This window comes from Mesoplodon mirus (assembly GCF_964341445.2).
Source record: "Mesoplodon mirus genome assembly, chromosome: 4".
Classification (NCBI taxonomy): domain Eukaryota; kingdom Metazoa; phylum Chordata; class Mammalia; order Artiodactyla; family Ziphiidae; genus Mesoplodon; species Mesoplodon mirus.
This window is the reverse complement of record NC_138979.1, coordinates 170,950,326-170,974,240: the sequence shown is the minus strand read 5'-3', so window position 1 is coordinate 170,974,240 and position 23,915 is coordinate 170,950,326. Positions and strand designations below refer to the sequence as shown.

At 40.3% G+C, this 23,915-nt stretch overlaps 1 protein-coding gene across 1 annotated transcript in view; it reads right to left on the bottom strand.

Annotated features, from left to right (window-relative positions):
- The window catches only part of FLRT2 (fibronectin leucine rich transmembrane protein 2), a 96,412-nt gene that overhangs the window by 40,588 nt on the left and 31,909 nt on the right, over positions 1 to 23,915 (bottom strand). The window lies entirely within an intron of this gene.

The window sequence follows — 23,915 nt, the reverse complement described above, 5'->3', positions numbered from 1 at the left end:
GTCCCTGAAGTATTTACTACTGGAAGGATTGGGACATTCTAACTTTCAGAGCTGATCTGTCCCAGTAACTTTCAGAATCTTACAGAGATTATTTTTCAATGATTTTCTGCACACAGTTCCTAGAGCCCTAACCCTTCACAAGGACAATTTTATTCCTCACATGGGAATTTTCTCTGGGTACTATTTTTTCAGATGGTTTTCTACTTTAGATAAGGGCCAGGAGAGGGGAGTAGGGAGGAAGCTTAGCTTTAACCTCCAAAGTTGTGCAGTGAAACAATGTGCAACTGTTATTCTCAAAAAAATATGCAGAATATTATGGAAATATATAGTAAAATAATAAAATTGATCTAACATACACAGAGCCCTACAAAAGGATGCCCTTTTTCATAGCTACTATTTAACATCTCTCAAAATTAGATGCTTTCATCCCAAGTTAGTAATAAAAACAGCTAGACTTTATTGAGCACTTTCTTTGCAGGACAAATTTATGCATAATTATTGCATGTAATCTCCACAGTGACTGCTTAATATAAGCCTATCCATTATCCCCCATTATACCTATCATAGTAATGATAATAACAATACCAAGAACTATGATTTATCTACTCAGTGCCTAACTACATGCTATACACCTTACTTTAGTCATCTTCATTTAATCCGTGCATTAGCATTATGAACATGGTTCTCTAGTTTCTCCCATTGTACCAATGAAGAAATGGAGCCCACAGAGGTTAAGTAACTAACTAAGATCAACACTTATAAGTGCCAGCATTTCAACCCAGACTGAACTCATTCTTGACTTCTTAACCACTTTGCTCTACCGCCTCAAACAAACATGAAGTACAATGAAAATCAGTGAGTGGGGTCGAGGAAGACCTCTATGAGTCTTTGAGCAAATAGTTTCTATCTCCTCCTTAGGTACCCAACTCAAGATTTCTGCCACTTTCATTGAGCTTCCTAAATCAAAACAAACTATGATTACCCATTACACACACACACACACACACACACACACACACATCACATAGTCGTAAGGCATTATGTATCAAAATAATGCTCATCTTGCTGTTGAATAGAATATCAAAACTCCATTTGTTTTGCCTTACCACCAGCCTGTAGACCTAAGAGCAAGACCTATGTACACCTTAAACCAGGCAAATCATACAGACAATGGGATGGTAGCTGTTATTAAGTAAATATCTTCCATTGTTAGAGTTACTGCTTCCTATAAATAGCTTCTTCCCTAAGCTTCATAAGAACATGGCAGAAAGACCCCTTTTGTACAATTTAAAGACAGGATGACTCAGATGCATAAAAATAATGATCAAACAAGTATTTAAGACTAGCTCCTTCTCCAGTGCTGGTGCTCTTTCCACTAACATACTGTATTAGTAATGCTCCCCACTTGCCACCATCCCCAAGGAAGAAAACAGCTAGTGTAAATGATGCACTCCATGAAAAGAAAAGCCCGCCCCTCACTGTATGGAAACACCAAAGTTGAAGCCAAACTTGCAACTGTGTTCACAGGTATAGTCGTCATCCATAGCTAAGACTTCATCCCTTCAAAGGCTATGATCCAAGTTGAAATGAAATGATAGATATCTGTCATATTTGTCACACATCCTAAAGGTGGACAAGACAATATGGAGAAATAACACTGCAGAATGACCCCAAATATTAGACTTTTTTCACTCAAGTGAAACGTGGCAAAGGACCTTTTGGACACCACCCTCAAACTGGCCCTGCAAAAAAATACACATTTTTTTCTGAATAAAAATAAAGAATGTTATTATTTAAAATCTAGTTCTACAAATTTAAAAATAATGGATACTACAAAACAAACTTTATAAAATATATGTAATGTCACCACTGCACAGGGAGAATTTTTAACCTTTCACTCCGGAAGAAAATGGAAGTCTTCATTCTAGGGTTAATCTTCAATGCTAACGTTACTGGACTCGTGACTATGAATGCCCATGAGGACCGACTGGGGCTTTGAACCAAAGGAACGGAACGACCGCCATTTTGTTCCAAGAAGTGGAGACGTGGTAGATTTTCTAAACTGTTTGAACTAGGACTCAATGGTACTGTCAAACTATTGTTTTCCTTTCTTTGACCACAAAATATAGAGGCCGGTCTTCTCTAGGGGTCAGTGGCATCCTGTAATGAGCTATGTGAAGCCACCGGCTTGTCATTCAGAGCACTGCTTGCTCTGTTCTAGAATCCTGGAACACCCCATGACTGCTGCTGCCTCCGGACCATCTCCAAACAAATGGGAAGCTGATTTGCATAAACCTCATTTGCATTTTATTCATCCCCTGCCCAAATCTAGATCAGAATGTTTAATATCATCCCCGCTGTGGGAGGTCTCGTGAATTTAAGGCCATTTGTGGTCAACCATGAGAAGGTCTGGGTTCCAGAGTTGGGTTTATATTTGAAATTAAAAGCAGAAACAAGAGAAAGCCTGCTGCAAGATACAGAGTATGAAAAAACAAAAAGACCAGTTACAGTATAAACATGGCAGAAACCAGAAACCATTGCTGAGGTCTTCCATTTCTACTGATGAGCTAGCAAGTCACCATTCAGGGGCGCCTAAGATGACACCAGGTACTTCACTTGCATTTCCACATTTAATCGTTTTTTACTCCCTGATATACAAGGAAAGTCCAGAGGAAAAAGAAAATCAAAAGGCAGGAGGTTTTCTCAATGTTAAACATCCTCTAAACAGTAGAAGCAAGATTCAAACATAGTAGTGTCTGGCTGTAACCCCATTCCTTCACCCATCACCCCAATTCACCTCCCTTCTGCCGACCCCTTGTTTTCTGAAATTAGCCCAAAATACAACAGAAAACTATCCTAGTAAGTATAAACAAAAACTTCAGCCATTCACTCAGCATTTGAATGTTTTCTTCTCCTTGAAGATTAATCAGACAGAGAAAAACTGTTAACTTAAACTAAACTTTTTTAGGTTTATGAGCCAGATTTTGAGGTGTGTGTGAATGTTAGTTACCAAGAATAAATAGGCTCTATGTCATAATAAACACACACATACATACATGAATGTGTATTTCTTGAGCAAACACAATCCCATTAGAAGGAGAAAACAAAACTACTTGTGATAACTCTGCAAAAATCCTGCAACATCAACAGCATCTTCCCTGGATCATTAATTCTAGCCTAACTTTGCGACTATCAGGCAAATCAGGCACACTGTCCAGCAGACACCCACCTGCTATTAGGCTGAATGTGCCCGGCATCTTGACATTATATTGAGTCCAATCCAAAGCTTATGTAAAAAAGGCAACTCAGAGTCCAAAGGGAATTTTAGCCACAAATACTTTGGGAGAAATCCAAACAACTAAAAACAGAAAGAAAGACAAGATGCAAATCTGAGTGACAAAACTGCGACAACTCAAACCAGACTGGTAGATGCTCAAGAACGAATCTACAAGCGACTCAGGCCTCCCCTTTTGATAACTACTGATCTTAAGAAATCCCAATAGCCTCTATGAATCTGGACTATCACTACTGGTGCATATAGCCACGAAAAGATTTGTTATGACTCCAGGGGTGTTGCTTTCAAAGAGGACTCTGTCAACTTCTGCCCACTAGAACCCTGTACACATTCAATAGAAATTTGTTGTACCATAAATACGACCCTGATAATGACAAAGGTTCTTAAGCAGTTCAGATGAACCAGCAACTATATAAAGTGCTTAAGAATACTGCATCCTTTAATCTTCAGAACACCCCCACGAGCTAAGAGTTTTATTTCCATTTTACAAATAAGGAAAATTGAGGTTCTGAGAGGTAATTTTCTCCAGGTAACTAGAAAATGAGACACTAAAGGAGAGAGAGCATCAGGATTCAGTTATAAATTTTCTGACACCTCCCAGTCTTTCTCCACTCCCAAAATAGCCTAAGCCTAAATGGGATGGGTGTATGTCCAATTTCCAAGTCCTGGCACTAGTGGCTTTGGTGGCAGCTGCTTGTTACAGTCAACTTTGCATAAACAAGCTGGCTCTAGTGGTGTTCTTTAAAACCAGAATAATTCTGTCTTTACTTTAGCCAAGAGAAGACACACATTTCAAAATAAAAAGTAAATATATATTTTTAAAAGGAAGCAAAAGAGAAACCTGTAATCCCATCAAACAACATGGATTTCAGCCGGCCCCCACTCCCCCCCTCCACCCACCTCCCCACTCCCATCGGCCACTGCACAGCCCCCTCTGACTTCAAAGGCAGCTCCAGGGGGAAGAGAAGCACGAGGTCCATGAGGGCCAGCTGGAAGGGGGACCATTTCCCTAGGGAAGGGTGGAGATTCACTACAGAGGTCGGTCAGCTCAAAGAAAAGAATTCAAAGTGTTTCCAAAAGCTGATTTCTATCAGGACTGCCAGGGCAGATCAGAAGGTATGAGGTTCCAACTGGGAGGGATGTGTTTCTGTGGCTCAGACCCCAGGTTTGCAGGATGATCCCAGATTTCTGAGTGTCTGGCTGGATTTGAGGGGCAGGGCTGGCCATCCAGATGTCAAGTAGACTCAGTTTATCCCCACCATGACAAGGCAGCAGTATTTCATCTGCCCATAAAGCTGTCTGTGACCCTCAGCATGTCTATAATTTGAAGCAATACTCTTTTACAAGAATGCTCCTGAATTGAGCTATATAAACTAAATATGTGAAATAACCAAAAAGTTCCTTAAAATGGTTTGTAACATTCCTCAGCCCCCATTTTCCCCCAGCTTGCTGCAGCATCTATTGTTTTTTGTCCACGATAGGGGTTGGAGGCCCTGCCTGGAAGTCAAGCCAGTGCATCCTTCCCTTCTGCTCTGCCTCTGATTTACAAGGTGACATCTTAGAGACAGCCACTTAGCCGTCTATTCTTGGTTTATCATCCATCAGTTACCATTGTTACTGCTGCCATTATTATTCAGAATGATTATGGACTTATAAAGATGTTCTCATCTGATAATAATGTATGCAATATGCTTTTACACTGTCTAGCTAACATAGCATGCCTGTGATTTTTGTTCTGGCGCAAGTCAAAAAAGCTGCTGCAATGGAATGTTTAGTAGCTTTCTGAACGGTTACATGTAGAACTGGGAAAAAAAAAAAAACAGGTGCCAATATACATACTTTTTAAACAGCAAACTGGGTGTACTTTTGTGCATAGATGACAACCAAATAGGTAACACCATATGCAATGTTAGAAATATGTGGCCCTTTCCTTCTCAACTCATTGTGGCAAACTCTCTAAGGGCAGTGATTGCCATTTGCTGTCCTTGACCATCTCACTCAAGTCCTGTTGACAGCAGGGGAAGTAGAGCAGGCATACAGAAGGCAGGGCATGGTCCTCAGAGGCCAATAAACTGAAAAATAGTATACTGGCTAGAAAGCAGAATCTTGAAGGAGAGCACGGCTGCAGGGAATTAATACAAAATCCGTACATCTTTTTTTAAAGGCAGCAGCAGTGGGCTGTGACTAGAATTCACCTCTTCATGCATGCACTCACCTCCCCTTAGTGTGGATGGGAGTTCTGTAACAGCACTGCAGGAGAAAATGGATTCATATGTCATTGAAAATGAATCATTTCACTTCCTCTCCTCCATTTTTATACATATTGACAAAATACAAAAATACATTTAAATAAATTGATTCGGCTTTGTAGTTTTCTACACCAACAGCAAAAGGAGACATCAGAATTATAAGATTCGATAGCCTCTGAATAATTATTTAAATGGGGTCACCCACAAGGGCGTTCCACAGGCCTCAGATTCGCCAACCCAAAATGAAAAACAGGAAAAATGCATTACAAATCGCTCCTTATTTATTCTGAGATTTGAATTCCTATTTTATCTTTAACAAGAGCTTCACAGTTCGCTGACAAATGTTCTGAGCTATAGTTAGAGGAATAACTGTATGTAAGATCAGGAACACACATGGACAGAATTGGTTTTTCACTTTTTCTCAACAGAAATACAAAACATGTGGGCATTGTATGAACTTCATGGCGAGGATTTGAATTGGCCATCAGAATGTCTGCTCCTCTCTGAGCAGTATGTCAGTGCTCTTGGAAGGATATCTGGAGCACTTTCGAGGGGTGTCTATAATGCATTTTCTCTGATGCAATAGAATATTTCTACCATCAAGCAAGCAATTAGTTTTAATATGTAGAACTGCAAATCTGAAATGCATTTGAAAACAAAATCGACAGATGACTTGTTAGCCTCCTCGCAAAAGGCACAAGCAGTTTGTACTGCTGTTGCTTTAGGAATTAGATTTTCAGAAGTTGGAAAACACAGTCTTTGGCTTTCTTTGAAAGAATGATAGAGGCAATATGCTGATTATTTTTTCAAAGTAGGAAAAGAAGGTGTTGAAAGCTTTTAATAACACGTAAAATTCTGAGTTTGCAAGCACCAAACACAAGACAATGATAGTGTTTTGGCACTTTATAAATGTAAGGCACTCTCTCTACTGTTTGGAGACAGCAAATACTTTTAGACAAGTTATAACATCCCTGTCACTATGCCCAAATAGAGGAAAACAGCCAAATACTTTGAGGCATCAAAAGATAACTATGGTGATGAAAATACAGAGCTCTTGTCCCAAAAGGAAAATAAGAAAGCACATATAATTAAAATAACAGCAAACCTGAAAGAAATCCGAATAACTGAGGGTTTGGTCATGAGTTTCTGAGGCTGCCTCTGACAGAGTTTCAAATATAGCACAGATTGCAAGTAAAGAAAGATCATTTTATCTCAAGATTGGTCACTGGTGAACTCAATGGCAGATTATTAATCAGAGGAAGCCCAGAATATAAACATACAAGGTCGTGAATGATATCTTAAAGCCTTAGTGCAATAAGCATCCTTCCCAATTCTAGAATATGTCCTCACAAATGGAATTTTACAGTCAAGAGAGAATGAAGGTTTACCAAACTCCTTAAAAGCCCCGTCCCTCCCAGACACTGTGCTAAGCACTTAACATATATTCCTCCCTTTAATCTTCTGGATAGCCCAGCCAAAGAGGTAGTATTATCACTTCTTTACAGATGAACAATTTGACACTCAGACGTGAAGGTCTTTAGCAGTGGAACTATGGCTGCAAGGTGGTTCTCCTGGAAAAAAGGGCCCCCCCCCATTCTGCCTTCCCTCCTGCACCCTCTCGCTCTCTGCATCTCTTAAAGAGGCTTGAAATTGCTGCTGCAGGTTGTTCATTCATTAGCCCATCTGCCCCATGGGAAGAAGCACAGTCTGGGGCAAGGTTTTCACTACTTGCTGTAAACAACTTTGTTTGGAGACGCAGGGGTCCAAACCGCTTGTGCCTCCTTACTCCATTTAGTTATGCTTGGCAGGGAATTCTCGTTGTGGGGCCTGATGTGCCCATCCCAGAGCAGATAACTTTCATTTCCCCATTTCCAACTTAACTTATACATACTTATGAAAAAGATGTGTTATCTTTTCTTGAGCCGCAGAACCACTTGATCCATTCTAAACTAATGTTTTGAGGGGGAACCAGAGGTATCGGTAGATATTTGTTGAGCTTGAAGAAATATTTCAATAAGAACAAATTGTTTTCAGCTCCAGAAAATGGGAAACAGGGTTGTAAGTCAGAGTCTCTCGTTCTACCCACACACACTCTGCTCTGAGGTACCCAGAGGTATCAGAGGTAGATATTCAAAATGTACCTTCAGCCTGTTTTAGGCATTAGGACTGTATAAGATCATCTGGGTACAGGTTTCAAGATCTCAGTGAGATGGTAAAAGCCCAGGAGCAAAGCCTGGGAATAAACAACCTTCAGATGATGAAGGTTGGGTCCAGGCTGCTGAACTATTTCCTTGGCAATCACAACCACCTATTACAGGCTCTGTGCCAGTATGGCCATATTCACAAGCGTGCCCAGTAAGTGTATCTGAAAACCTATTAAATAAAAGCCAAAGTGAAAATATTTGCTAACCTAATGACCATAAGTCTTTTCTGCTGAGTCAGTAAGACTAAGTATGTGTGGTACCCAGAGATATTGAGTCAGTAAGACTAAGTATCACTAAGCGTGGGTGGTACCCAGAGATCAATTTCAGGGAAAATGAATCCTGGTGGTGTTGGCCATGACCTGGTCTGTTCTTAAAAAATGGCCAAGGCCTTTGTTTCCTACCTTACCCAGCATGTCTTGGGTAAATTTTTTCCAAAGTAGACTAAAGAGATGCAATTCACAAACAGTGGAAAAATATTCCATTTGGAAGAAAAACTGTTTGGGAAGACAACACATTGGTCAACAGGGAGGTCTTAGATTCCTCACAAGTCTCATCAAAATAAAGTTCTGAAATTTAGGAGATGGTAGTTGTATCCACATAAGAAACACTGGCACAGTTTTCCACATGAAATGATGGCTTAATAGGAGCAGTGTGGCTAGATTCCTTTGCACTCTAAAAAAAAAAAAGAAACCCTTTAATTTATTTCAGGCATAAAAGTGCATGCAGCTCTGGCAAAATGCAGCATAAAGGGAAGAAAACGAGTGAAAGATTTTAAAAAGGTATCTTCAAATGTCTTTCTAGTACAATGATCTTCCAAAGGTTCAAGACACAAGTTAGCAGGCAATACCACAGCTTCTGCAAACCTCTCTTTGTCTAGAGATCATTTTTGACCCCTTGGTATTAACATTTGTAAAAGAACCAAGACTGTCTTGGCTTTCTATAGTATGAAAGGTTGCCAGGTGAAAAAAAAAACATAATACAAATAAGGCATGGGACCTATGCATGAAAGCAAATATTCAGTGTTTATCAGAAAATCAAATTTAACCAGGCATCCTGTATTTTTATTTATTTTATCTATTAACCGTCTAATAGAACAATCAAGCAGTCATGAGCAAATTTTGAATGAACTATTTTTGAGCTGGTTAATGGTGCAACCAGAGGTCCTTAACCACTATTGTGCTTCATGTTTTCCTGGGAAGCTCTTTGAAAATGCAGACTCCTGGGACCTTCCCCTAGAGATTAGTTCTCCTATGGGCCAAGCATCACTGTGCTTACAAGTTCCCAGGTGAATCTTGATGCACACATATTTGAGAATGACTGTTTTAACCCAGACTAATAAAAATAAATGTGGAAGACACAATAAGCCAGATTTCTTTGATGGCTCAAATCACTCCATTAGGCTTTTAGAGGTGACTCAGATGTCCTAAATCTTAAGGTAGTGTTAACTTGAGAATGTCAAAAGGAGATAACATCAACCCAAATACTGGTTAAGAAAATATTGTAATGGACTACTTCTTCATTACCCACATGAGGACACTGAGAGAGAACCATTCACTCTAAATTAGTAACACAGAAGCACAACCAAGAATAGAATCTCTGACACCTGATGCCAGAATTCACCCCATGTTGTCATTTCTAAACAATTCCTCACATCCTGTTTCTTGAACAGCTGAGAGAGTTGGCACACCCAACAGAGCTGAGAAATTCTTCTACCCATAGCTAATGTGCGAACTCCTTTGCCACAATGTTACCGTCCAATCATAGTATATCATAACGACATCCACATTTGAATCAGGAATTATCTCAACAGATGTGAGCTGGGTCTTCATTGTATCAGTAAATGCTAAACATAGCATTAAAAGTGAGTAAAGAAAAATCGAATTTTTCTTCATGGGAAATAAAGCTCAATGACTTTTTGCTTCCAAGGACATGCTGTGTGTGTGTGTGTGTGTGTGTGTGTGTGTGTGTGTGTGTGTTGTCTATAAATGGACAGGAATGATGGAGGAGGGAGTGTTTCCTTCTCTTACCATCAGCAGAATTTCTTCTCTGGGGCATAATGGCCATTTACAATAGCTCACACACACCCTTGCATTTACAATAGATAAAAGCTTCCCTCCCAGGGAGGCTATGTTTGACAATCCTGGGTTGTTAACTATGAGATACAAATGACCAAGAGGATGACCCAGCCAAAGAAAGATGTTAACACAGAAACTGTGGCTAATCAGTAATTAGAATGGCCAAGAACTGGAAAGCTAGAACTGAAGGATGGATCTGTATGCAGAAGGAATTCAGGAGAGTGGGAAGTAGGCATTAGAGTTCTCTCTTGAGAGTTACTCAGACTTGTGTTCAAATCCGAGTTCCATCTTGTCTGGCCCTGAGATCTTGGGCAGGTTACTCAAACTCTCTGTGCCCCTTAGCCATCTGGAAAATGTAAGTAACAGCAGCAAACTCAAAGAGCTCCTGTGAGGATTAAATACATTAGTGTGTGTGAACTACCTACCACAGCGCATGGTACATGCTCACTAAATGGGAATAATGAGAAGCAAGAATGCACATTTCTGTGGGGCCAGTGGGTCAGCCCATCACCATGTATTTGCCAGTACTTAGGCACAGGCTCTGTGCCTAGCTACATACAGGATGAATGAGCAATAAAAGAATATCAAAACCTACTTACTGTCTGCACATAACTGTCTTATAATCCATGTACCAATATGCTTAATAGCAACTCCTGCCATGATCCTGGGACCTGATTAACTGACGTTGATAATACAAAACTTTGTAAGACACATTACCCTGCCCCCATGTCTTGGTTGAGGAAATAACACACACCTGCTGGAGAAGTTAATGAAAATGACGGTTGAATAACAACAAAAGGACAACATAAAAGTACAAAGAGCAGTAGATGAATCACTGATGAGCAGTCAGACAAGTGGTATAACTGATAACACCATCCATGAGCTCAGACAAACAGGGAACTGCCATGAGTTAAAGCAGTCTGGGAATTCTTCATGGAAGATAAGCCACTTGAGACTGGACTTGAAAGAAGAGTAGGATTTAGATAAGCAGAGAAGAGGAAATCCTAGATTTATGATACAAGAAAGTCACAGAAATGAGAAAACACAGGGCTAAGTGATGACTTAGAGATACACAGTACATTAGCCATGCTGTTTGCAGCACTGAATGCCAGGCACAAAAGTTGGACCATTGTTATTTAGGCCGGTGGTTCTCAACATTTTATTGTTTATCTCACCACTACACAGCTATCAGATAATAACAGTGATCATTCTCAAGGCTCCACTCAAAAGTATTTGGGATTGCATAAATAAGACTGATTGTAGATTATATAATGTCCTAGTAAACTGGCACTAGCATCCTTCCCCAAACTCCAAACACACACACACACAAACACACACACAAACACAATTTCACTGACTGCAAAACAGTAGTCTCTTGACACATGGTTTACACGGCTGCCTTGGGACAAGAGCCTCTAAGAGCTTTAGCAAGCCAAATCAAGAGACACTTGATAAGGAAAGAAGGTGCTCTCCATGTTCTTCAAACATCACGTGCACTGAGTCAGAGAAGGAGAGTCCCTCTATGGCTCTGCTCCAGTGGCCTCCCCCAGCCCACCTTGTTACAGTTCCTCCCACACCACCATGGGAAGAAAGTCAAGGAAATATTCAACACCAGATGAATAATGATTACCTTTGATTCTCATTTTTGGAATCAATATTTGATACAGCTTTTACACATGTCAGTGGAAGGGAAGAGCCCAGGGATTAGATAAACCATTTCTCCTTTCTTATGGCCACATCCACCACCCCATCCATTGGGTTATACTTTTAAAACTGCTAACTATGGACCACTGAATTAAAATGTCATAATAGATACTATTTGGCCATCTAATATTTCAATATACTCATTACCCCACAAAGTTCTTTATAGTTTGTTAAAATTTCTGAAACTAATATATAAGAAGGTGATAATTTCCATTTTAAAAGAAATCCTAGAATATAAAAATGTTATAGCAGATCCAAATATAAACACATTATAGCCGACCCTAAGCTAACATCATGTTGATTCTTAAAATCATGCACGCTTCTGAGAAAAACCTTAGCAGATAGCATCCTGTGATAAAAATAAAAGTATATCCATTTTAAACAACTTCAGCCTTGAGCAAATCAGATGAAGAAAAGCCCTGGGTTCCAAATCCTTAGGATGTCACCAGGGCCCAAGATACACTGTAATCACCTTACACCCCCCAAAGCCAGTATCACTGAGAACCACAAACAGATACTTTCTTAAGAGAGAAGTCTTACAAACACTTGAAGCAACAAATGCTTTAAAATCTAAACTCCTGATTCATGGCAGACTACTATGAAAATAAGTATAATGTAACATATTAAGACACCAGAGCTGTTTTCAAGGAAATAATGAAAATTTAAGGGAAAACACAAGCATAAAGAATTCCTTAAAACCATGCACTTCACTCTTTGCTCTTTCAGTAACTGTATAAATTAGAGCACATCTATGCAATGTTTAAAAAAAAAAAACAAAAACATTCTAAATGTGAATTCATTTAGCTGCTTCCAATACTGTGGGTCAGGTTCAGCTAATAAAAGTACAACTATGAATCCTAGTGCCTAAAATGAAAAGAGTTCAGTTATTACATATTCAATTTTGTATGTATCTACTCAGTTATTTACAATAGCCTCACATAGATTCTAACCTGGAGTTGGAATTTGCAAACTATGAAAACCAAGAGCTTTCATCTTCAATATTCAACACAAACTTGGCATCGGAACAACAGAACATCTTTGAAGGAGCCAAGGTACAATTTGGGACAAAAATGACAACTCTACTCTCCTGGGTGATGGCTGTCAATACTGTAAGCTAGAGAATGGTGATGGTGGCGATACACAGTCTTATGTGGTGTGAAAGCTTGTCACTTTCTGTTCCTGATTTTTTACTAAGGTTGAAAATGATATATCCATCTGGAGAAAGCCTGTTTAAAGAATATGGTAGAAGATGAAATGGACATACCAACATCCTATCAATACCACTAAGACTGACTCTCTGTCACATTTAATTAGCATGATCCCAAAATTGAACTGGTCAAAACTTTTGTAAGAAAACATCTTGGTAATGGCAGCACTTGTGATGATTTTATCACTATTGCAAAATCTTTCCAAAGGCACAGAAAAAAAAAAAAAAAGCTTTAATAACATTATTTCAGGATTGGTATCCTGCCATTGTCTCACTGGTGTGCGATAAATGTATTTTTTAGTAGCTCTGATAAAACCATAACAAATTGGTAACCAAAGGGCCCAGTGACAAAATAAACCTCATCTGAAATTCTTAAAACATACTCCTTAGTGTGACTGCCTGCAGAGTTTTATGAGAACTCTGTAGTGTACTCACAATTGTCCTGGTTCTTACTGGTTCCTTTTTTCTAAGGTTTATCTCTAAGGGCCAAGTTAAGTGCCCATCCAGGGTAGTGTTCACTGTAGGAAATGATGTCTTCCTCCTGCTGCTCTTGCACTGTTCTGGTTCACATTCCCAGCACAGAGGACTAGGCTCCACCCTCCTCCTTGCCCCTGGTGCCATTTCCTGTTCAGCTCAGGGAACCAGAGGGGCTCAGTTTTGCCCTTCTCTCCATCCTAGGCTAGAAACCTGCATTGACATAGGTCTCCTTAACAACAGCTGATCAGCTGTCAAGGACATGGGGTAATGATAGAGCTGCTTTGGGTAGCCACAGCTCCTCTTTTCTTTCTAGAGGAAACCAAGAACAGTGCCCAAGAACAAAATGATAACCACCTCTACTGGTTAAAGTGCCTTCCTTTGGTCACACAGAGCCCTCAGTAGTTTGTCACAATGTCCAAAAGGTCCACCATGAATATATTCCTTTTTTTCTGTGAAGGGTTGTGGTTGCTAAGAAATTACTGTCACAATGTTACTACTTATCATGATAGGGTTTACTCATTAATTAGTATTAGAGCTGGAATTTCTAAGATAAAGGCTGACCTGCAAATCCTTAAGACATTAGGATAAGAGGGGATGAGAGGGGGTGGAAAGAATGAGAAGCAGAGAGAAATGGTTAACATATACCAGGCACTGGGCTAGACATACATACCATGTCCATTAACCTCTAGGCTTCTCCATTTTACAGACAATGAAAATGGATTTCAAAAGGTCAAGTAACTAAGAGGAGAAAGGTAAAGAGCCTAAGAATAGGAGGAGGGCACATCCAAGGTAGGGCTCTACAGTGAGTATCCTCATTAATTGGAGGAGAGGGCAGGATCAGGACACTGGATCCCTGAGGAAGTTCATGGAAACAGAAAAGACAAAAGAAACGACAGGTAAATGAAATGTGAAACTCAATCACCATATTTTGTGCCATTTGATTCAGAGTTGCTCCAAGCTTCCTGAACATGAGTACATTTTTAAGGGAAATCCCCATCTATATTTATATAAAGAAGGAAAATTAAATTCAGTTGGAAATACACCAAGCAATGACCACTGTCTCGGTCCTAACGCCTCCCTCACACATGGTTGTTAAGGTTTTCCAATCATCTTTTAATTTCAGCACTCATCCTCCTTACAATAACCCTTTCCATTGTCCAAGCAGGGCGAAGAAACTCTTTACTTTCAGCAGGAACCTGAGTGACCAGCCTAGGGCAGACTTGGAACAAAAAACATGTTTTCTGCCTCAAAGACCCACGTTCCTCCCCCAGCGCCCTCCTTCCCCAAGTCAGTGAGTTTCTACAAATAGAGACAGTGTTTGCTGCCTTCTCACTTTCTTGTATTTGTCCCCTGATGAAACAGGATAAGGGGCAAATTCTCAAAGAACCCACCATGAGGAAGATAGAGATGGCTAATCTCCAAATAAGTAGTAATAATCCTTACTCTGCAGACGAACTGTGCAAATCTTCGGCGACCCACCTGCTGGGAGGAGGGTAAGCCATGCTGTCGTAGAACTTAACCGAGCTGGATGTTCCCCTGATCTCTATAGGAAAACAAAATTTACTTATAAGTCCTTTGCCCAATGCTAGACCCCATTCTAAGTGCTTTACAGATATTAAGTCATTCAATTCTCACAACAACCCCGTGAGTAGGTACTGTGATTTTCTGCATTATACAGAGAAAGATACTGAGGCAGAGTGATAAAGACCTTGTCTGAGCTCCTAGGTAAATAAGAAAAAGCCAAGGTATGAGCCCAGGTGGTGAGTCTGGCTTTGGAATCCATGCTCTTAATCCATATAGTATGGCAATAGGGCAAATATGCATATGACACATACACAGTGTATGTCTTCCTAGAAAGTTCCATTCTGGCCTAACAGAAGAAGTGTGTAGAAGGAGGTCCAAATGACTTTTGGAGTTTCTATTATGTGCAGGCACCATGGTATGATGGAAGTACCATGATGTTCAAGACACTGCCCAGGTGTCCGTGGGGGTCTGAGGGTACGTGTCAAACATGGCGGCTGACCTGGGCAAGTTGTGAGCACTTCTGCAAAGCTCAAATCCAATATCCTGCTCCCAACTGATGGATGTGTTTGCACACACCTCCTCTAGCTCCTTTGAAAAAGATTACCACTGGGCCAGGCATCAACACATTTTTCATTTTAAATAGGTTCCAATAGATGTGTCCTTCTTCTAACTTTCAACGACACTGGCTGAATCATGAGAAATTTTGGTCACCTGTGGAAACTATTTTCATTACTTTCTAGTCCCAACACAAATATTAATATTGTTGAAAGTTCTGCACGGTATTACCCTTCATCTGGCAGAAACGGACTGTTTTTTCATTATGACTAATTCACAAACGACCAAACTGAAAAATATTTATGCTTGCTTCATTCTGGGAAGCTGATACATTGAAGAGGTCTGTTCCTTTTCAGTCATGCCAAAGATTTGATAGGAGGCAATACTGTAACTGTTTTTCAGCCACCAGATGACATTTTTTCTCCCTGCAACTAGGCCAGGAATATAAACCCTGAAGAGTATACCACACATATTTGGATCAGCTACTGAACAATACTGAATATTGCATTTTCCCAAATGCTTTCACCAAAATAGCAGCAGAAATCCTCATCTTACACACACACACACACACACACACACACACACACACACAATCATGGGAGTGGTGAGGATAGCTCTTTTAAGATTAGACTTGAGAATTTACCAAGTGTTATCTTCTGGGTTGAAAAATCAAAATGATCCTCTGGATTCCTTTACAAAGCCATTTCATTCTTGAAGAACTGCCCCAACTTCAGTCTTGAATGTAGTAATAATGTATGGTATTAATTCAGTGAATACCTTCTTCCCTGACCCATGAGTGAGTGGCTTATCAGCGTACTCAAGCCCACAATAATTTGATGTTTTTCCCTTTAATACATGTAGAGACTATTGTTTGTTGACTCATGTACCCTCTTTAGGGTCCTCAACCAGAGTGAATTGGGCAAGTGCCAACAGGAAAGTGGATCTCTGTCCAGGTACATCCAACTTTGTCATCTAATCTCCATTGTATGAGTCATCAGGATAATTCCTGAGAAAACTACTGCTGGCACAGTAGCATTTGCAAATTTCCCTAAACTTGTCATTTTCTTATACTGGTTTATCTGTCAGCATGGTCTAGATCTGACAGAAAGCAGAGACCCATCTTTCTTATTGTAATGACTGGGTGTATGGGAGAATCTTACAAAAGTTGATTCGTTTTGCTTATTCATCCTCTATTGAAAGCAGTGAAGTCTCTGTCTGGAGGACTAACAAAGCAACGGTTTTTCTCCCTTAAGATAACAGCCTGTTGGTAGGCATTTTGTAATAAACTCCATTACAGGTTCTAAACCTTCCCAAGACCCCATGGATTCAATAGGTAGGAGTACATCAGTGTTACACGTCAAGTACATTTTCCCTCATGACTTGTAACAGCTCTTTTAATCTAGGAGTCTTTTTATGCTATTTCCAGGTGTCTTTTAAGCATGACAACCCAAAATAGAAACCCTTTTTCAAAGCTCACAACCTGTATTTTAAAACCAATAACCTGAGCACAAGGACCCTCAAGCATATACATCTTATATATTCTCTGTATTCTGAAATCTTTTGAAAATTTAAAAAGTAAATAAATTTGGTCACTAGCCATGCATGTACTGGAGCAATGGTGATATTCCTATTAATCAGATTAAGAAACTATCGGGGTTCCAGATGCTGTAATAACACTCCGAATAGCTCCAGCAAAGTCATTATTTTTACACCCAGCCCATTAAACCAATTGCAAAATCCCCTTGTCTCATATCCACATTTTAACTGAAAATGGATGTGACAGATTTCTTAGGAGAAAAGTAATAGCACACAAGTGACATTATGACAAAAGCTATTTTTATGACTCCATACATCCCGGTAATATTAATATCACTTCTCTTAGGCAAAAACAATACATGACACTGCAGGCTGCATGCCATTTTGGTCAGGAAGAATTTCGCTATCCTCGTCCCGATAAAAACAAAAACAAAACTGTTTTTAAAGTAGGGTATTTCGAGAGTCCGGGGAAGACGGCGGAAGAGTAAGACGCGGAGATCACATGCCTCCCCACAGATACATCAGAAATTCACCTACACGTGGAACAACTCCTACAGAATACCTACTGAACGCTGACAGAAGACCTCAGACCCCCCAAAAGGCAAGAAACTCCCCACATACCTGGGTAGGGCAAAAGAAAAAAGAATAAACAGAGACAAAAGGATAGGGACGGGACCTGCACCAGTGGGAGGGAGCCGTGAAGGCGGAAAGGTTTCCACATACTAGGAAGCCCCTTCGCGGGCGGAGACTGCGGGTGGCGGAGGGGGGAAGCTTCGGAGTAGCGGAGGAGAGCGGAGCAACAGGGGTGCAGAGGGCAAAGCAGAGAGATTCCCGCACAGAGGATAGGTGCCCTTAGGCACTCACCAGACCGAGAGGCTTGTCTGCTCGGCCGCCGGGGCGGGCGGGGCTGGGAGCTGAGGCTCGGGTATCCGGTTTCAGTCCGAGCGCGGGAGAGGGGATTAAGAGCGCTGCTTAAAGGAGCTCCAGAGACGGGAGCGAGCCGCGGCTAAAGGCACGGACCCCGGAAACGGGCGTGGGACGCTGGGGCTGCTGCTGCCGCCGCCACGAGGCCTATATGCGAGCGCATGTCACTGTCCATGCCCCCCTTCCAGGGAGCCTGTGCAGCTCGCCACTGCCGGGGTCCCGGGATCCAGGGACAGCTTCCCCGGGAAAGTGCACGGAGCGCCTCGGGCTGGTGCAACGTCACGCCGGCCGCTGCCACCGCAGGCTCGCCCCGCACTCCGTGCCCCTCCCTCCCCGCCCGGCCTGAGTGAGCCAGAGCCCCCGAATCAGCGGCTCCTTTAAACCCGTCCTGTCTGAGGGAAGAACAGACACCCTCCAGCGACCCACACGCGGAGGCGGGGCCAAATCCAAAGCTGAGACCCGGGAGCTGGGAGAACAAAGAAGAGACAGGGAAATCTCTCTGTGCAGCCTCAGAAGCAGCAGATTAAAGCTCCACAATCAATTTGATGTACCCTACATCTGTGGAATACATGAATAGACAACGAATCATCCCAAATTGAGGAGGTGGACTTTGAGAGCAAGATTTAAGACTTTTTCCCCTTTTCCTCTTTTTACAACGAATTATTCCAAATTGAGGAGGTGGACTTTGAGAGCAAGATTTGCGATTTTTCCTCCTGTTCTCCTTTTGTGAATGTGTATGTGTATGCTTCTGTGTGAGATTTTCTCTGTATAGCTTTGCTTCCACCATATGTCCCAGGGTTCTATCTGACCGTTTTTTTTTAATTAATTACTTTTTTTAATTTTAATAACGCTACTATATTTTATCATATTTTATTCTATTTTACTTTATCTTCTCTCTTTCTTTTTTCCTACCTTCCCTTCCTCCCTCCCTCCCCCCGCCCCTCCTTTCTTTCTTTCTTTTTTCTTTCTTTCCTTCCTCCCTCCCTTCTTTCTTTCTTTCTTTCTTTCTTTCTTTCTTCCTTTCCTCCCTGCCTCCATCCCTCCTGTCTTTTTTCTTTCTTTCTTTCTTTCCTCCCTCCCTCCCTCGTCTTTGTTTCTTTCTTTCTTTCTTTCCTTCCTTCCTCCCTCCTTCTTTCTTTCTTTCTTTCTTTCTTTCTTTCTTTCTTCCTTCCTTCCTTCCTTCCTTCCTTCCTTCCTTCCTTTCTTTCCTTCTTTCTTTCTTTCTTCCTTCTTTCCTTCCTTCCTTCCTTCCTTCCTTTCTTTCTTTCCTTCTTTCTTTCTTTCTTTCTTCTACTAATTCTTTCTTTCTACTTTTTCTCCCTTTTATTCTGAGCCGGGTAGATGAAAGGATCTTGGTGCTGCAGCCAGGAGTCAGTGCTGTGCCTCTGAAGTGGGAGAGCCAACTTCAGGATACGGGTCCACAAGAGACCTCCCAGCTCCACATAATATAAAATGGTGAAAATCTCCCAGAGATCTCCATCTCAACACCATCACCCTGCTTAACGACCAGCAAGCTACAGTGCTTGTCACCCTATGCCAAGCAACTAGCAAGACAGGAACACAAACCCACCCATTAGGAGAGAGGATGCCTAAAAACATAATAAGGCCACAGGCACCCCAAAACACACCATCAGACGTGGACCTGTCCACCAGAAAGACAAGATTGAGCCTCAACCACCAGAACACAGGCATTACACCCCCCCCACCAGGAAGCCTACACAACCAACTGAAACAACCTTAGCCACTGAGGACAGACAAGAAAAACAACGGGAACTACGAAGCTGCAGCCTGCAAAAAGGAGACCCCAAACACAGTAACGTAAACAAAATGAGAAGACAGAAAAACACACAGCAGGTGAAGGAGCAAGATAAAAACCTACCAGACCTAACAAATGAAGAGGTAATAGGCAGTCTACCTGAAAAAGAATTCAGAATAATGATAGTAAAGATGATCCAAGATTCTATTTCCAAGATCCAAAATCTTGGAAATAGAATAGACAAAATGCAAGAAACAGTTAACAAGGACCTAGAAGAACTAAAGATGAATCAAACATTGATTATAAACATGATAGATTAAATGAAAAATACTCGAGATGTGATCAATAGCAGAATAACTGAGGCAGAAGAACGGATAAGTGACATGGAAAATAAAATAGTGGAAATAACTGCTGCAGAGCAGAATAAAGAAAAAAGAATGAAAAGAACAGAGGACAGTCTCAGAGACCTCTGGGACAACATTAAATGCACCAACATTCGAATTATAGGGGTTCCAGAAGAAGAAGAGAAAAAGAAAGGGACTGAGAAAATATTTGAAGAGACTATACATGAAAACTTCCCTGATATGGGAAAGGAAATAGTTAATCAAGTCCAGGAGGCACAGAGAGTCCCATACAGAATAAATCCAAGGAGAAATACGCCAAGACACATATTAATCAAACTGTCAAAAATTAAACACAAAGAAATCATATTAAAAGCAGCAAGAGAAAAGCAACAAATAACACACAAGAGAATCCCCATGAGGTTAACAGCTGATATCTCAGCAGAAACTCTACAAGCTAGAAGGGACAGGCAGGACATATTTAAAGTGATGAAGGAGAAAAACCTGCAACCAAGATTACTCTACACAGCAAGGATCTCATTGAGATTTTATGGAGAAATTAAAACGTTTACAGACAAGCAAAAGCTGAGAGAGTTCAGCACCACCAAACCAGCTTTACCACAAATGCTAAAGGAACTTCTCTAGGCAGGAAAAACAACAGAAGGAAAATAACGACAATAACGAACCCAAAACAATTAAGGAAATGGGAATAGGAATATACATATCAATAATTACCTTAAATGTAAATGGATTAATGCTCCCACCAAAAGACAGAGATTGGCTGAATGGATACAAAAACAAGACCCATATATGTGCTGTCTACAAGAGACCCACTTCAGACCTAGAGACACATACAGATGGAAAGTAAGGGGATGGAAAAAGATATTCCATGCAAATGGAAATCAAAAGAAAGCTGGAGTAGCAATTCTTATATCAGACAAAATAGACTTTAAAATAAAAACTATTAGAAGCGACAAAGAAGGACACTACATAATGATCAAGGGATCTATCCAAGAAGAAGATATAACAATTGTAAATATTTATGCACCCAACATAGGAGCACCTAAATATATAAGGCAAATAGTAACAGCCATAAAAGGGGAAATCTACAGTAACAAACTCATAGTAGGGGGCTTTAACACCCCACTTTCACCAATGGACACATCATCCAAAATGAAAATAAATAAGGAAACACAAGCTTTAAATGATACATTAAACAAGATGTACTTAATTGATATTTATAGGACATTCCATCCAAAAACAACAGAATACACATTTTTCTCAAGTGCTCATGGAACATTCTCCAGGATAGATCATATCTTGGGTCACAAATCAAGCCTTGGTAAATTTAAGAAAATTGAAATTGTATCAAGTATCTTTTCTGACCCCAATGCTGTGAGACTAGACATCAATTACAGGAAAAGATCTGTAAAAAATACAAACACATGGAGGCTATACAATACACTACTTAATAACGAAGTGATCACTGAAGAAATCAAAGAGGAAATAAAAAAATACCTAGAAACAAATGACAATGGAGACACGATGACCCAAAACCTATGGGACGCAGCAAAAGCAGTTCTAAGAGGGAAGTTTATAGCAATACAATCCCACCTTAAGAAACAGGAGGGGCTTCCCTGGTGGCACAGTGGTGGAGAGTCCGCCTGCCGATGCAGGGGACACGGGTTTGTGCCCTGGTTCGGGAGGATCCCACATGCCGCGGAGCAGCTGGGCCCGTGAGCCATGGCTGCTGAGCCTGCGCGTCCTGAGGCTGTGCTCCGCAATGGGAGAGGCCACACAGTGAGAGGCCCGTGTATCGCACAAAAAAAAAAAAAAAGAAAGAAAGAAACAGGAAATATCTCAAGTAAACAACCTGACCCTGCACCTAAAGCAATTAGAGAAAGAAGAACAAAAAAAACCCAAAGTTAACAGAAGGAAAGAAATCAAAAAGATCAGATCAGAAATAAATGAAAAAGATATGAAGGAAATGATAGCAAATATCAATAAAACTAAAAGCTGGTTCTTTGAGAAGGTAAACAAAATTGATAAACCATTAGCCAGACTCATCAAGAAAAAAAGGGAGAAGACTGAAATCAATAGAATTAAAAATGAAAAAGGAGAAGTAACAACTAACACTGCAAAAATACAAAAGATCATGAGAGATTACTACAAGCAACTCTATGCCAATAAAATGGACAACCTGGAAGAAATGGACAAATTCTTAGAAATGCACAACCTGCCAAGACTGAATCAGGAAGAAATAGATAATATGAATAGACCAATCACAAGCACTGAAGTTGAAACTGTGATTAAAAATCTTCCAACAAACAAAAGCCCAGGACCAGATGGCTTCACAGGCGAATTCTATCACACATTTAGAGAAAAGCTAACACCCATCCTTCTCAAACTCTTCCAAACAATTTCAGAGGAAGGAACACTCCCAAACTCATTCTACGAGGCCACCATCACCTTGATACCAAAACCAGACAAGGATGTCACAAAGAAAGAAAACTAAAGGCCAATATCTCTGATGAAGATAGATGCAAAAATCCTCAACAAAATACTAGCAAACAGAATCCAACAGCACATTAAAAGGATCATACACCATGATCGAGTGGGGTTTATTCCAGGAATGCAAGAATTCTTCAATATATGCAAATCAATCAATGTGGTATACCATATTAACAAATTGAAGGAGAAAAAACATATGATCATCTCAATAGATGTAGAGAAAGCTTTCGACAAAATTCAACACCCATTTATGATAAAAACCCTGCAGAAAGTAGGCATAGAGGGAACTTTCCTCAACATAATAAAGGCCATATATGACAAACTCACAGCCAACATCGTCCTCAATGGTGAAAAACTGAAACCATTTCCACTAAGATCAGGAACAAGACAAGGCTGCCCACTCTCACCACTCTTATTCAACCTAGTTTTGGAAGTTTTAGCCACAGCAATCAGAGAAGAAAAGGAAATAAAAGGAATCCAAATTGAAAAAGAAGAAGTAAAGCTGTCACTGTTTTCAGATGACATGATACTATACATAGAGAATCCTAAAGATGCTACCAGAAAACTACTACAGCTAATCAATGAATTTGGTAAAGTTGCAGGATACAAAATTAATGCACAGAAATCTCTGGCATTCCTGTGCACTAATGATGAAATATCTGAAAGTGAAATCAAGAAAACACTCCCATTTACCATTGCAACAAAAAGAATAAAATATCTAGGAATAAACCTACCTAAGGAGACAAAATACCTGTATGCAGAAAATTATAAGACACTGATGAAAGAAATTAAAGATGATACATATAGATGGAGAGACATACCGTGTTCCTGGATTGGAAGAATCAATATTGTGAAAATGACTCTACTACCCAAAGCAATCTACAGATTCAATGCAATCTCTATCAAACTACCACTGGCATTTTTCACAGAACTAGAACAAAAAATTTCAAAATTTGTTTGGAAAAACAAAAGACCCTGAATAGCCAAAGCAATCTTGAGAACGAAAAATGGAGCTGGAGGAATCAGGCTCCCTGACTTCAGACTATACTACAAAGCTACAGTAATCAAGACAATGTGGTACTGGCACAAAAACAGAAAGATACATCAATGGAACAGGATAGAAAGCCCAGAGATAAACCCACACACATATGGTCAACTTATCTTTGATAAAGGAGGCAGGAATGTGCAGTGGAGAAAGGACAGCCTCTTCAGTAAGTGGTGCTGGGAAAACTGGACAGGGACATATAAAAGTATGAGATTAGATCATTCCCTAACACCATACACAAAAATAAGCTCAAAATGGATTAAAGACCTAAATGTAAAGCCAGAAACTATCAATCTCTTAGAGGAAAACATAGACAGAATACTCTATGACATAAATCACAGCCAGATCCTTTTGGACCCACCTCCTAGAGAAATGGAAATAAAAACAAAGATAAACAAATGGGACCTAATGAAACTCCAAAGCTTTTGCACAGCAAAGGAAACCATAAACAAGACCAAAAGACAACTCTCAGAATGGGAGAAAATATTTGCAAATGAAGCAACTGACAAAGG